This window comes from Pongo pygmaeus, chromosome 19 (assembly GCF_028885625.2).
Source record: "Pongo pygmaeus isolate AG05252 chromosome 19, NHGRI_mPonPyg2-v2.0_pri, whole genome shotgun sequence".
NCBI classification, from domain to species: domain Eukaryota; kingdom Metazoa; phylum Chordata; class Mammalia; order Primates; family Hominidae; genus Pongo; species Pongo pygmaeus.
The window spans coordinates 66904692-66917267 of record NC_072392.2 but is presented as its reverse complement, the minus strand read 5'-3'; the positions used below and the strand labels follow the sequence as shown (position 1 = coordinate 66917267).

Here is a 12576-nt window from a genome sequence, read left to right as displayed (position 1 = left end):
GCACTCAACCATTCATGAGAAATCCACCCCCATGGTCCAGTTACCTCCTGCCGGGCCCTACCTTCAATATTGGGGATTATAATTCAACATGAGATTTGGAGGGCACAATATCCAAACTATATTACTGTGGGATCAGGCTATGGTTGGACTCCAGTTAAACTATCATCTTTGCTGAACTTCTCCCCAGGCCTACTTCTCCCATTCCCTGGCAGCTTTCACATAAGAAACTTCTTCAGAAAATTATTTGCAAAAGAATTCTCATCTCAAGCTCTAAACCTATGCTTAGAGAGCATCAGACTCTGGAAGGGTGACACAACACTTATTTTGAACAGATAATTTTGTGAAAATCTTATTCTATTTGAATTTGACAAGCTCAGAATAAATGACGTGAGAGTCAACAAACACTGAATTGATTTCTGTATTCAAACCTACCTAGCAACGATGCATTAAATAGCAACATACTAAGCATAATGTGTATTCATTTTCTCCATCATAGTGCAAGTAATGCATTTTGCTTATATTGAGAATAGTGAAAATAGCTACTTGGCTTAAAAGGAAGCAAGAGTGGCTTTTCCTTAACTTAAAAAAAATAGTTTCTGAATATTTCAGAGGAAAATGCAAATTGAGAAAAATCTCTGCTCCTTAGATGAGATGTGAAAAATATGCTTGATATGAAGGTGGCAGAAAATATTTTTCGGCAGGTGAGATGCTGCTGGTTTGATAGGTTTCTATTAGATATAACATACCAAACTGTGTGCGTGTATACATTTTTACCCATTGGTAAAAATGAAATCATGTACCTTCATCTTATGATATTGTATGTAAATGTTTCATGTAGGTTAGAGCATACATGTTTCAGAGCTAAGGGCCAGAATGGACTAACATCTTATCAAGTGTCACATCTGATGAAGATCTGAGTAAAAACAGAACACTAGTCTGTTCAGAACATTAGGTGGGCAAAGATAACATTAACAAAATAAAACTCTTGCCTTACTGAATAGACACTGGGTTTGCTCTACGAGAAAAACAGGTATTAGGCTGAATGGCATATTTTCACATTATTTGCAGTTTGGATCTTGGCCCTAGCATACTACAGAGCAAGGAACTAAAACATCTAACTTTTTAAAACGTTAAAAATATGAGATACTGGAAAGAGATGGATTATTTTAGTTATTCTTAATCTTTCATGCAACATTAATAAAGTTGTATCTATATGACATTAAATCTTCATCAGAAAAATTAAGTCTGAGAGCTGCTCAGATGTTCAACTGTTTACGCTGCATAGACTCCTCAAATTGCATTATTTATTCCAGTTTTTCAGTTTTAATTTAGTTCTTTTGTTTCAGAAACCAAGCTTAGAAGAAAATGACCATTTCTTAATTCCTTCAAACAGAATCTACTATATTTCTTTTCTGAGGTAGTGGATACATTATTATTTATTTTTAATTTTCCAACCAAAGATACCTGGTTTATAGGCAATAATATCCCTTTAATAGGAATCAAAGTGTCTGAGGTTTACGTAGAACAACTTTGTGAGTTTATTCAAATGGTCAGGCTTACAAGGAGTAGATCAACCAATTTCAGAGCCTTCTTGGAGAGAATGTACAACTGATACCAGCTTTTTAAGATCAACATCAAAAGCTTATCTTGGGTATGTGTGACTGCTTCTGCTGCTGTCCAGGAGATCTACCAGTCTTACCTTTTTAACTAATGTGAAACCATTTGTCTCAGGCTGCTTGACAGGTGGAGCTAGTCCGTAAAACTTAGCTCATGTTTTTTTCTTTTCTCTCCCATGTTTAGATGGATGATAAGAGAGCTGAGCTGCAAGCAGTATTATGTGAATAACACATTTTGTTGCCTACGTTTAAGAGGCTGGTTGTTTTGTAAAATGTCTGTTAGTTGTTTTGTTTGTTTGATTGTTTGTTTTTGAGATGGAGTCTCACTTTGTCGCCCAGGCTGGAGTGCAGTGGCGCGATCTCTGCTCACTGCAACCTCCACCTCCCTGGTTCAAGCAATTCTCCTGCCTCAGCCTCCCGAGTAGCTGGGACTACAGGTGCGCACCACCACACCTGGCTAATTTTTGTATTTTTTTAGTAGAGACGGGGTTTCACCATATTGGCCAGGCTGGTCTTGAACTCCTGACCTCATGATCTGCCTGCCTTGGCCTGCTAAAGTGCTGGGATTACAGGCATGAGCCACTGATCCTGGCCGAATACCTGTTAATTTTATCTGTGGGATTATGTAACCAGAAAACTAAAGTGGTATGATGTGATGGATATTGAACTCATGAGATTCCTGGAAAACATTCTCTCTTCTAGGAATTAATCTGCCTATAAATTAATTAAACATCTCAAGTTAGTCCTTCTATAATTTTTAATAAAGATTATACTCAGTTCCAGGATAACTTGAATTTTCTCTCATTTAAGTACCGTCACTAAAATTGTACAACTGTCAATCTTTCTGTGCTTAGTTAAAATGTTCTATGAAAGTGGAGAACCAATTTCACTCATACAGAAAAGAGAAGGCACATGTTCCTTGGTCATATGTATACAGAACCAGGAGAAAAGAGGGAGGAAGTGAAAGGACAGGGAAAGAAGGACAGGGAAATGATGAAAGGGAGAGAGGAGGTTGGAGATAAAGACTGGAGAGAAAAGGCTAAGAGAGTAAAAGAGATGAAAAAATGAGAAAAAATGAGAAGTATAGAGAAATAAAGGAACATGATGCAGGAAAGAAGAGCGAAGTCCTTTCTAATACTTACAGGAGGAGTAAAGAATGAGAGAGAATTAGAGACACTTATGAAATACTAAAGCCAACAACCAGGTGTTTCCTTGGGAGATATGCCTAATGACTCTGCATTAATTTTCTGGATGAGGTCAAGAGGTAAACATTACAAGGAACTGCCAAGACAGTGAGCAGCAATCCTCAGCCAAGATCTAAGCTCAGCAATGGTGCATGAGAACCTGATACCCACAACAGAATGCTTCTGCACTGAATCCATTTTCCAACTTAAAATATACCATCTTAGACTTTCACATTTTGCTTATCTTTCATCACTTTTCACTGCTATGCACTGAAATCTTTCACTCCCGGCAAAAAGCTCTGCTCTGAGTAGAAACACAATTACCTTGGTCTCATTTTAAAATCTGTAATCAAAATCCTCTTTTATAACATTCATTTTGCTCTGAATCCTTCATTCCAGCTACTCAGAGTACAATATACCAAAGGAGAGAGCCTGTATCCAAAACTTTGAGGAATAATTTTGATAGTGGTTAATAAGAGGACAATGCAAGTTTCTTCCAATGCTAGTGCTTTAAAGGGTGTTTTCCTTTAGGAGGATTTACATCCTAGTTAAATCTTCATTCCAGGATGGCTGCTAGCAATATATATTCCACACGTCCCATCTAACCACTGCTCATACAGAATCAAAGTACATCAAGGTTGGAAGGGAATTCACAGGTCAAGTCAAAGCTCTCATCTGATGCCTCATTGTGCTCTACAATTTCAAGTACCTCTCAGTGCCCATCAGAACTCTTTTTGTGCCACGGGTCTCCATGAAACAGAAGGTCATTCGATTTTCACGTAGCTTGAATTCTTATTTTGAATTGAAGTCTGGCCAAAGTTACTTTCAAACAGCAGAGCTAGTTCTCCCCTATGTCTGAGCCTGCACAGAAAAGGTACATTTAAAATCAGCTGTAATGACTTCTTAAAATATTTTCCTTTCCAATAGATGTATAGACAGAGAAAATTGAATATAAAACATTTTGATTTTTCATTACTTTCTTCCTCTTCTTCTGTACTTTACTGTGTCAATGTGTTTTCTATTAGTTAACCTTACTGTCAGCACTAGGGGAACTGATGCTAACATTCCAGATACTGTCTTCTCAGTGAAGGGTATTACATGACAATGGCCTCACTTGTCATGGATGTAGAATCTCATGTACTGTGTAATTAGACTGAATTCATCTCTTGGCATTTCCCCTGTGCTATTTACTCAACTGAGCATAGTATCCATTAACTTCCTTTACTTTTTCACATTCTTACAGAATATGTTGCCCAGCCTGAATCTGTGACATTTTATGTAAATATAGTTTGAGAGGAAAGTTTTATCTTTATGCCTTTTGGGTTTGGGGTACTAGCGAGGTGGCTCTGAATTCTTCTTCTATCTTCCATAGAGTTGAAATCACTTCACCTCTCGGTACATATGCTATGAGTTCTAATGCAAACATTAGTTTCTTTGACAAAGAAATTCAACTGGGAGTTATGTTTTCTTGCTGAAAACAAAAACACCTGTGATGGTAGTTAGCAGCATGTTCTTCTCTGCCAGTCACTGGCTTGATAACTTGCATTATAACCTGCCTAATAAGTGCATTTTTTCATATAATTCTCTCCACCACCACCCTGCAAGGAAGGTAGAATGATGATGCTCCTTTTACACATGAGGAAACTGAAGCTTAGAGAAGTTAAGTCAAATAAACCCTTTGTTTAGTAATCAAAGATAATCTTGGTTCATTTTGAATCAACCAGCACCTTCTCACATGTATCTATGATAGTGCTGGCTAGACAGCGGCAACCTAAAATTCAAACTCAGTTCTCACATCTGGCCATCCATGGCCATGTATTCTCTCCCAAATGGAGGTATACATTGTCTTGCTTATCCTACTTTCCTCTAACCACAACTTTTTAAAGTGCTCCTCATTTTCTGGAAACTTCAACTTGTCCTGGGCTTTATTCTCTGTGAAACCATTTACAAATGATTTCTCCTCTGGTCCTCCTTGGCTGTAAGCCCTTTCTCCTACATCTCTACATGCCATTTAACAATATTATTTCTCATAAAATTCCCCATGCAGCCACATCGATATCTTTAGCTCCTACCAGTTCCTTTTTTGGTACTATCGTTTGTAATTATATTACCATAATCTTATTTTTAAGAGCTTCTCAATCCACTAGAGCCATCTTCCATGAGGCAATGAGATCACATCAATTTTAATCATGATATTTTAAAAATCTGCCTTTTGAAGTTTTCATATCCATGTCTGACAATGCCTAGCTTTTTTTTAACCTTGCTACCATTATTTCTAAGATAACACACCTACGTTTTCCCTAGAGTTACTGTCCACTCCACATCACTAAACCTTTCCTTGTTGGTTAGAATTAAATTTAAATAACCAGACCCCTATCACTTTCTCCTGGAAAGGATATAGTTGATATGCCAATAAAGGAATTTGTCTAGCCACAAAATACAGATGAGTAAGAATTGCATCCACTTCTTCAGCAGCTCTTAAAGATCTGCTGTATCCCACAAATATACATAAAATTATACATATCGTTTTCGTATCAGAGTTTCAGTGTAAAAAGACCTTTGGTGCTTAAAGACAGCTAGTGAGTTTTAAATGGGTAAGGATACTTATCCAGGAAAATTTAACATCAGTTATCCAATAAAAATCAGCACCACAGCAACACATTTAGGTGACAAAATCGATCTACCTTTTTCTTTTCTTTCCACCTTCTGCATATAGAGTAAGATCATCTGACATTTAAGATCCTCCTGCAAGTTACATTTCTTTCTACCTCCCTTTTCATGCTAACTCATATCCTACCACTTCCATAAAGTCTTGTTTGACCAACCCAACTTCTTACTGTCATTAAAACATTAATGCCAAGATGATTGATTTGCTAATTAATCATTTCTTAATATCTATACCACTATTATCTCAAAGAGTTATTTAAATCAGTTACTGCCATTTAGCTTCTGTGTATCCATATTTTCTCCCAAAATACATCATAAATTTTTTGAAGGAACATAAAAGCCTCAAACATAAAAGGTTTCAGAACATAGCAATGTGTACATGCCGTGAATGGCAATGATTAAATAAAGTCAACTAAATTTTGCAATCAGGTTCACAGGAAAATTTTAAAATAGAGAAGTGATAAGATTTTAAATACCAAACCAATTCACATTTCTTATTTTTTCAACTTATTTTAATAGTCATAAAAAACGTAACTGAAAATTAGTTTTAGTAACAGATTCTGTGGATAGCAAAGTTCTTTCTCACCATGGGCCTTCTCACATTCCCCCCACCTTGGATCATAGCAACTTTTGGTGAATTCCACCTAAACGCATTTCTTGGTAAGCAAGGGTACTCTTGGTTCAATTCAAATCAGTCAGCGCTGTCATGGATAACCCCAAGGATATAAAATGAAAATATGAAAGCATATTTATCATAAGGAGCTCTTAATCTAAGGGCTAATATCTATAGTATATTTGTCTTACTATTCCTTACAAGGAAAGCGATATTAATATTACAGGCCAAGGTTCAGATCCTAAAATAAATATAAGTAAGGTGCTTAAGAAGCCAAATAAAGAGAGATTTCACAGTTAGCTACAGAGATCAAGAGGAATTTAAGAGATAGTATTGGAGCCACAGCGGTTAAAAGCAGGGGTTCAGACTCCTTAGGCAAGTGGGGTGAAGGGTATATTGTGGCCAAAGCACAGATCCCAGGAAAAGGTGAGATGCATTCAGTTTTTTTGTTTGTTTTGTTTGTTTGTTTTTTAAAGTTTATACTCTCACTGGGAACAAAAGGTATGTACAAAGTATAATGCAAATGTCTCTGGAATGGAGATTTGGTGCTGTATTACAAGGGCTGTGAATGCCAGGCTGAAGCATTTATACCTGATTTATAAGCAATTATGAGTTTTATTAGCTCATATTTATTTCTTGGGCAATGTGGAAACTTCCATGTAGATACACCTATAGCTTTGTGTTGGATGTCTTCCGATCATCCATTTGGATCCACCTTTACCTTGCTTAGGGGCTTGGAGGCTGGCTTGCATGGACTGATTCAACAAGCTCATTTGGCTTCTGCCTTCTTTCCATAAGAGGGGAGGAAAGGAGTGCAGTCAGGGCCTTGTTCCCCAGCTCCACCCTTAGGGGTTGCCCTGAGCTGGTTGCTTCCTTTACTGAAGGTCAGGTTTTCCTCTCCATGGTTGGTTCATTTGGTCTCCAGGTTCTGGTCCTCACTCCCTCTCCTCACCCCTTCCAGACCTGGGGTGGTTATAAACGATCCCTCTATGAGGGATCCTCATGACTCACCATGTTCCATGTCTCCTGCTGAGACTCTCCCTGATATAATCCCCAAGTATCCAGAAATCAAAAGGAAATTGGCGACAACCGTAGTTTTAGCCTCTGCTGGGCAAAATTTCAAACAAGAAACCTGAAGATATGGGGAAAAATCAGCTTCTTTGAGATAACCTATGCAGGTCTGCAGTCTGCTGATGGCCAGCTTCTTCTCTTTTTTGCTTCTCTCTCTTTCTCTGTCTCTCTTTTTAAAGATGGGGTCTTATTATGTTGCTCAGGCTGGTCTTGAACTCCTGGCTTCAAGTGATCCTCTTGCTTTAGCCTCCTGAGTAGCTGGGATTGCAGGTGCAAGCCACTGCACTCTGCTTCTTTTTGCTTCTTATATTCCTGACTGTGCCATTAGGCTAAGGTCAATTATTTCTACAACCTGTCTCCTCCTCAGAGGTTTCAAGATCTTCTATCCTCTGTATCAGAACAGATTGTATTCCAAAATCTTGTACTGGATGTCCGTGAAAGTCTGTCAATTCATTAGGAAAATGTAAATCAAAATCACAATGAGAGATCACTTCACAACCATTAGGATGGCTATTCCAAAATAAATAACAAAAAAAAATCAAGTTTCTGTGAGGATATGGAAAGATTGGAATCCTTGTGTGTTGCTGATGGGAATGTAAAATAGTATAGCCACTGTGTAAAAAAGTGTGACAATCCTCAAAAAGTTAAACATAGATATGCCCCAGTAATTCCACTCCTTGCCATACACCCAGAAAAACTGGAAGCAGGGACTCAAACAGTTCATTGTATGCCAATTTTCATTGCAGCCTTATTCACAATAATCAAAAACTGGATGCAACCCAAATGTCTATCGACAGAAGAACAGACAAACAAAATGTGGTATATACGTACAATGGAGTATTATTCAGCCTTAAAAATGAATTAAATTCTGATACATGCTCCAACATGGACGGACCTTGAAAACATTATGCTCAGTGAAATAAGCCAGACATAAAAAAGATAAATATTATGTAATTCTACTTATATGAGGTACCTAGAGCAGGCAAATTCATAGAAACAGAACGTAGGACAGAGGTTACCAGGGGCTGGGGGCATGGAAAATGGGGAGTTCTTGTTTACTGGGTACAGAGTTTCAAGTTGGGATGATAAAAAAGTTACAAAAATGCATAGTTGTGATGACTGCACAATAGCCTGAATGTACTCAATGTCACTGAACAATCCACTTTAAAATGGTTAAAGAAAAAACGGCTGTCAAATATTCTGCAGCAGAGACCAAACACAAGACCCATATGAAGAAGTATCGGTAGTTTAAAACTCCTAGAAATGACGAGATGATACTGAAAGCACAGAGGAACTTAGACTCCACAGCACTGGACTGGAAGTGTCAGGAGCTGGCTTCCAAAGGTGCTGTCACAAATCTAAGCTGTTATGAATCTGTGATTAGATTCATTTTTATTGTTTCCCTGTTGTACAGGAAAAAGGCTGTTTCTGACTATAATTTTACAAAAATGCCAAAAAGTTTTAAAAATAATTTGTTGATTTGTGGTTAGTAAACCAGTACAATCTTTATGTTCACATCTATTATTTTAGATTCCTTTTGGCACTGCAACAAATTACCCCATAATTAGTGGCTCAAGTGAACTCAAATTTATTATCTTATATTTGGGGAGTTAGAAATCTGAAATCAGTTTTGCTGGGCTAAAATTAAGGTGTCAGTAGGGCTGTATTTCTTCTGGAAGCTCCAAGGAAGAATCTGTTTCTTTGTGCTTTGCAGCTTCCAGAGGCCTCCTTGGCTCATGGCCCTGTGTCACTCCGACCTCTGCTTCCATCCTCACGTCTCTGTTCTGATTCGGACTCTCCTGCTTCTGTCTTTTCCTTTTAAGGACTCTGTGATTACAAGGGGTTTGCCTGGATAGTCCAGGGTAACCTTCCAGTTTTAAAATCCTATATTTAATCATATCTTCAAGATACCTTCTGCTATGTAAAGTGACACATTTAGAAGTCCTGTGGATTAAGATGTGGACATTTTTGGAAGGGGACATTATTCTGTCTACCACATTTATCAACTCCAAATATATTTTGAAATGAAATAGAAAGAGAGGTTAGAACATAAGTATTTTTCAGATTACCAAATTAATGCAAGTCTGTTTTAGCAAATCTAGAAACTTTAGAAAAGAAAAAATAAAACAGTATTATCCTTCATCCCAGTCTCTTTTTTAGATCCTACCTTTTATACTTAACATATGATAAGGAATCGTCGTGTCATAAACTACCATTTATACTTATATCCTACCTCTTATACTTAACATATGATCCTACCTTTTATACTTAATATAGGATAAGTATGTTTAGATCCTACCTTTTATACCTAACATATGATAGATCCTACTTTTTATACTTAACATATGATAAGGAATTGTCATGTCATTAACTACTGAGGTGTCTATTTTATTAGACGAGTTAAAAGATGAGAAAAGATGACAGAACTAAGTTTTGGTTAAAATGGTAGAACCGGCAAGCGGGTTTTAGTCTCAGTTTTAATATGTTTTTTCTCCTTTTAGATATTTTAGATCAGCAGATAGGTTTCTATGTGCCATATTTCCTTCCTGAAAGCTAAACTCACAACCTTTCAATGCCCACTTATATCAAATGCTCAAAGCAAATATCTATATTCCAAAATAATTGATTGAAGTTATCCATATTTTACTCTGCGGTAACCTTCTCATCCTGTATTTCATTTTCAAATTACCAAGAATCTCACTTATGTGACTAGTACACTAAAATTAAAACACAAACACACTGCGTACACTCATTTTGGTCTGAGCAAAAAGACATGAAAGGTGAACATTTTTGTGAAATTTTACAAGTTCAATGGCTAACAAGCATCTCAATCTTTAAAACAGTCAGTGAGGCTTAACTCAGCGTAAAACATCATTTATATCATAATCAAACTTCTTCATATATGGAGACTTTAAGCAACCTGAAACCACAAAGGATTATCTCCTCAACCTCCTCCTTTTTGATTGAGTTAATTTAGTAGCTTTAACTACAATGGATTAATTAGCTCTAAACAATGTAGCAACTGGCTGTTAAATTTAATGGGGTCAAAGGGTGGAGATTGGTTCCAAGGTAGGAGTCTTATATCTACATACAACCCAGCCTTAAGGGCGTGCCATTTGTAAAAATACAATTACAGATTTAATATCCATTATGCAAAATGTTTGGGATCATAAGTATTTCAAATTTTATTAATTTTGTGTACTTGCATATATCTAATGAGATTTATTGGGGATGGGACCCAAATCGAAACAAAAAATTCATGTATGTTTCATACACATTATGTCTTATGTAGATAGCCTGAAGGTGATTATATACAATATTTTAAATAACTTTTTGCATGAAACACAGTTTGAACTGCATTTTGACTGCAACCTGTCACATGAGACTAAAAGGTGAAATAAATCTCATTTTTAAATAAAAATGAATATTTTCTATTACATTCAAGGCACAGTGCATAGGATGAGAAGGAATAACTATTATTCCTTGTTATTCTTGTACTGAGGTTGAATTTTAGCCTTAAACTATGGTAAGGAAAGCCCTTGTTCCTTCATTTGAGCCCAATGTCAGGTCAAATATGTTAAAATAAACATAGTAACACAAGTCAGGGGCTTCCAGAGAGCTGCATCACGGTTTTGTGCATAATATACACTTGAACACCAGAAAGAATAATGCTTGTGGATAAAAATGCAACACAAAACACATAGTTACTAGGCTGCATTTCACGTACTGACACCCAGCTTGGCTCAGACTTCAAAATGTGACATCTTGTCCAAATTCTACAAAACTTCCCAGTCTTACAGGGTGATTTTCAAATCGACTAAGTTGGGTATTTCTTTAAGGGAAAACAAAAATCAGAGCAGTGATTTGAATTCTCACTTTCAAAACAAGTTTCCAACTCATTAAACATCACCTTCAAAAACGTGATGCAAACATGATTTACCTATTGCCTAGCAAATTAAGGCATTTCATTACCAATTAGTTTATCACGACCAACTATATTTTATTTTCTACCTTTCACAAATGCAAAAGGAACCATCAGACAGTTCTCAGCTCTTCAAACCACTGACAACAAAAATTGTGCCAGATATAAATATTTACACCATGAAAAGTAAATGTTGCCAAGATTCCAAACTCCAATGCATTTGAAAATTGGTTTGGATCAGGTATACTTTACTGAATTGGAAAGATACAAAATTATCTGTTCAAAAAATATCTCTAAAACAAAAAAAAAACCCAAATAATAACATGTGAGTGATTTTTAATACCAGACTATCTCCCAATCTCTTCTTTCCCAATACATTTTAGGGAGAAGCTGTGTTGACATTGTTGTTCTTTCACATCAACATTTTTCTTTTAAGACATTCTGATGGAAAGTAAAAATTATATGTCCATTGTTTGTGTTAGTTTGACACATTTTCCATCTCAATCCCAATCTGTACTTTATCTAAAACCCCTTCAAATGCTTGCCATAACTCTTAGGCAAAGGATTCAGCTCCCGAACACTGCCTCAGGACCTGCCCTCTGCTGTCCTCTCTAGCCTACCATCTTGCAAGCCCCTCTTTGCTCTCTGTGTTCAGCCTTGCTGGCTACCTTTCAGCTGCATTCTGGAACTCAGGCACCAAACCCCATTCTGTATCTTGGGCTTTTCCACCCCCTGCTTTTCCTTTTGCCTAGAACGCAATTATCCCCTACATCACTCTCTCCAAGAAAGAAAGAATGACTGAATATTTAATCATAACTACAACTTTTCCTTCTTAAATACTGACCAGCGAACTCACACGTGTTCATGACTTTAAATAAATAATTCACCTATTTAAAGAGAAATGTACTTAGAAGCCATGACAAGCTCCTTGCAGAATTTATAAAAATAAAATTAAATGGAACAATAATTAGGATAGCATCATTTTATATGGAATCGGAGCAATAAACCAAATGACCTATATATGACCTTTCCACAAAAATGCTTCTCAAGTCATATTTAAAACAGTACACAAATACTGCATAACTAAATGCTGTTGACCACATGCAATGTCTTTTAAAACCTGCCTTGTGACCTGAGTCAAAGTCACTTACAGCTTTTTGATGAGTCATTATGGGTGTGTGTGTCTGTGACAGTTACATGGTACAAGAAAATATATTTCAATATATCAGAAGGGGAAAAAGTTAACTTACAAACTTCATGGTACTTATGGTGAACAGACTGCACAAAGGAAGGGAGAACAGAGCCCAATGAACCCAAACCCTAAAGAATCAGCCGCTGGTATTTTCAAAAGTTGTCAATAATTTTAACCTCAATTTTTTGCACACAAATTATTTTCCATTTCTCTTGAGTTAACAATAGCTAAATTACCTTTGAACACAATTTTCTGCATGTGCATTTTTTTTTACCTTTAACAACCTACTCAACAGTAAAAGATAGCCAAGT

General features: G+C 36.6%; 1 protein-coding gene across 1 annotated transcript in view; it reads right to left on the bottom strand.

Annotated features, from left to right (window-relative positions):
* Window positions 1-12576, bottom strand: part of CA10 (carbonic anhydrase 10) — a 541424-nt gene that overhangs the window by 300639 nt on the left and 228209 nt on the right. The gene's annotated exons all lie outside the window — the stretch shown is intronic.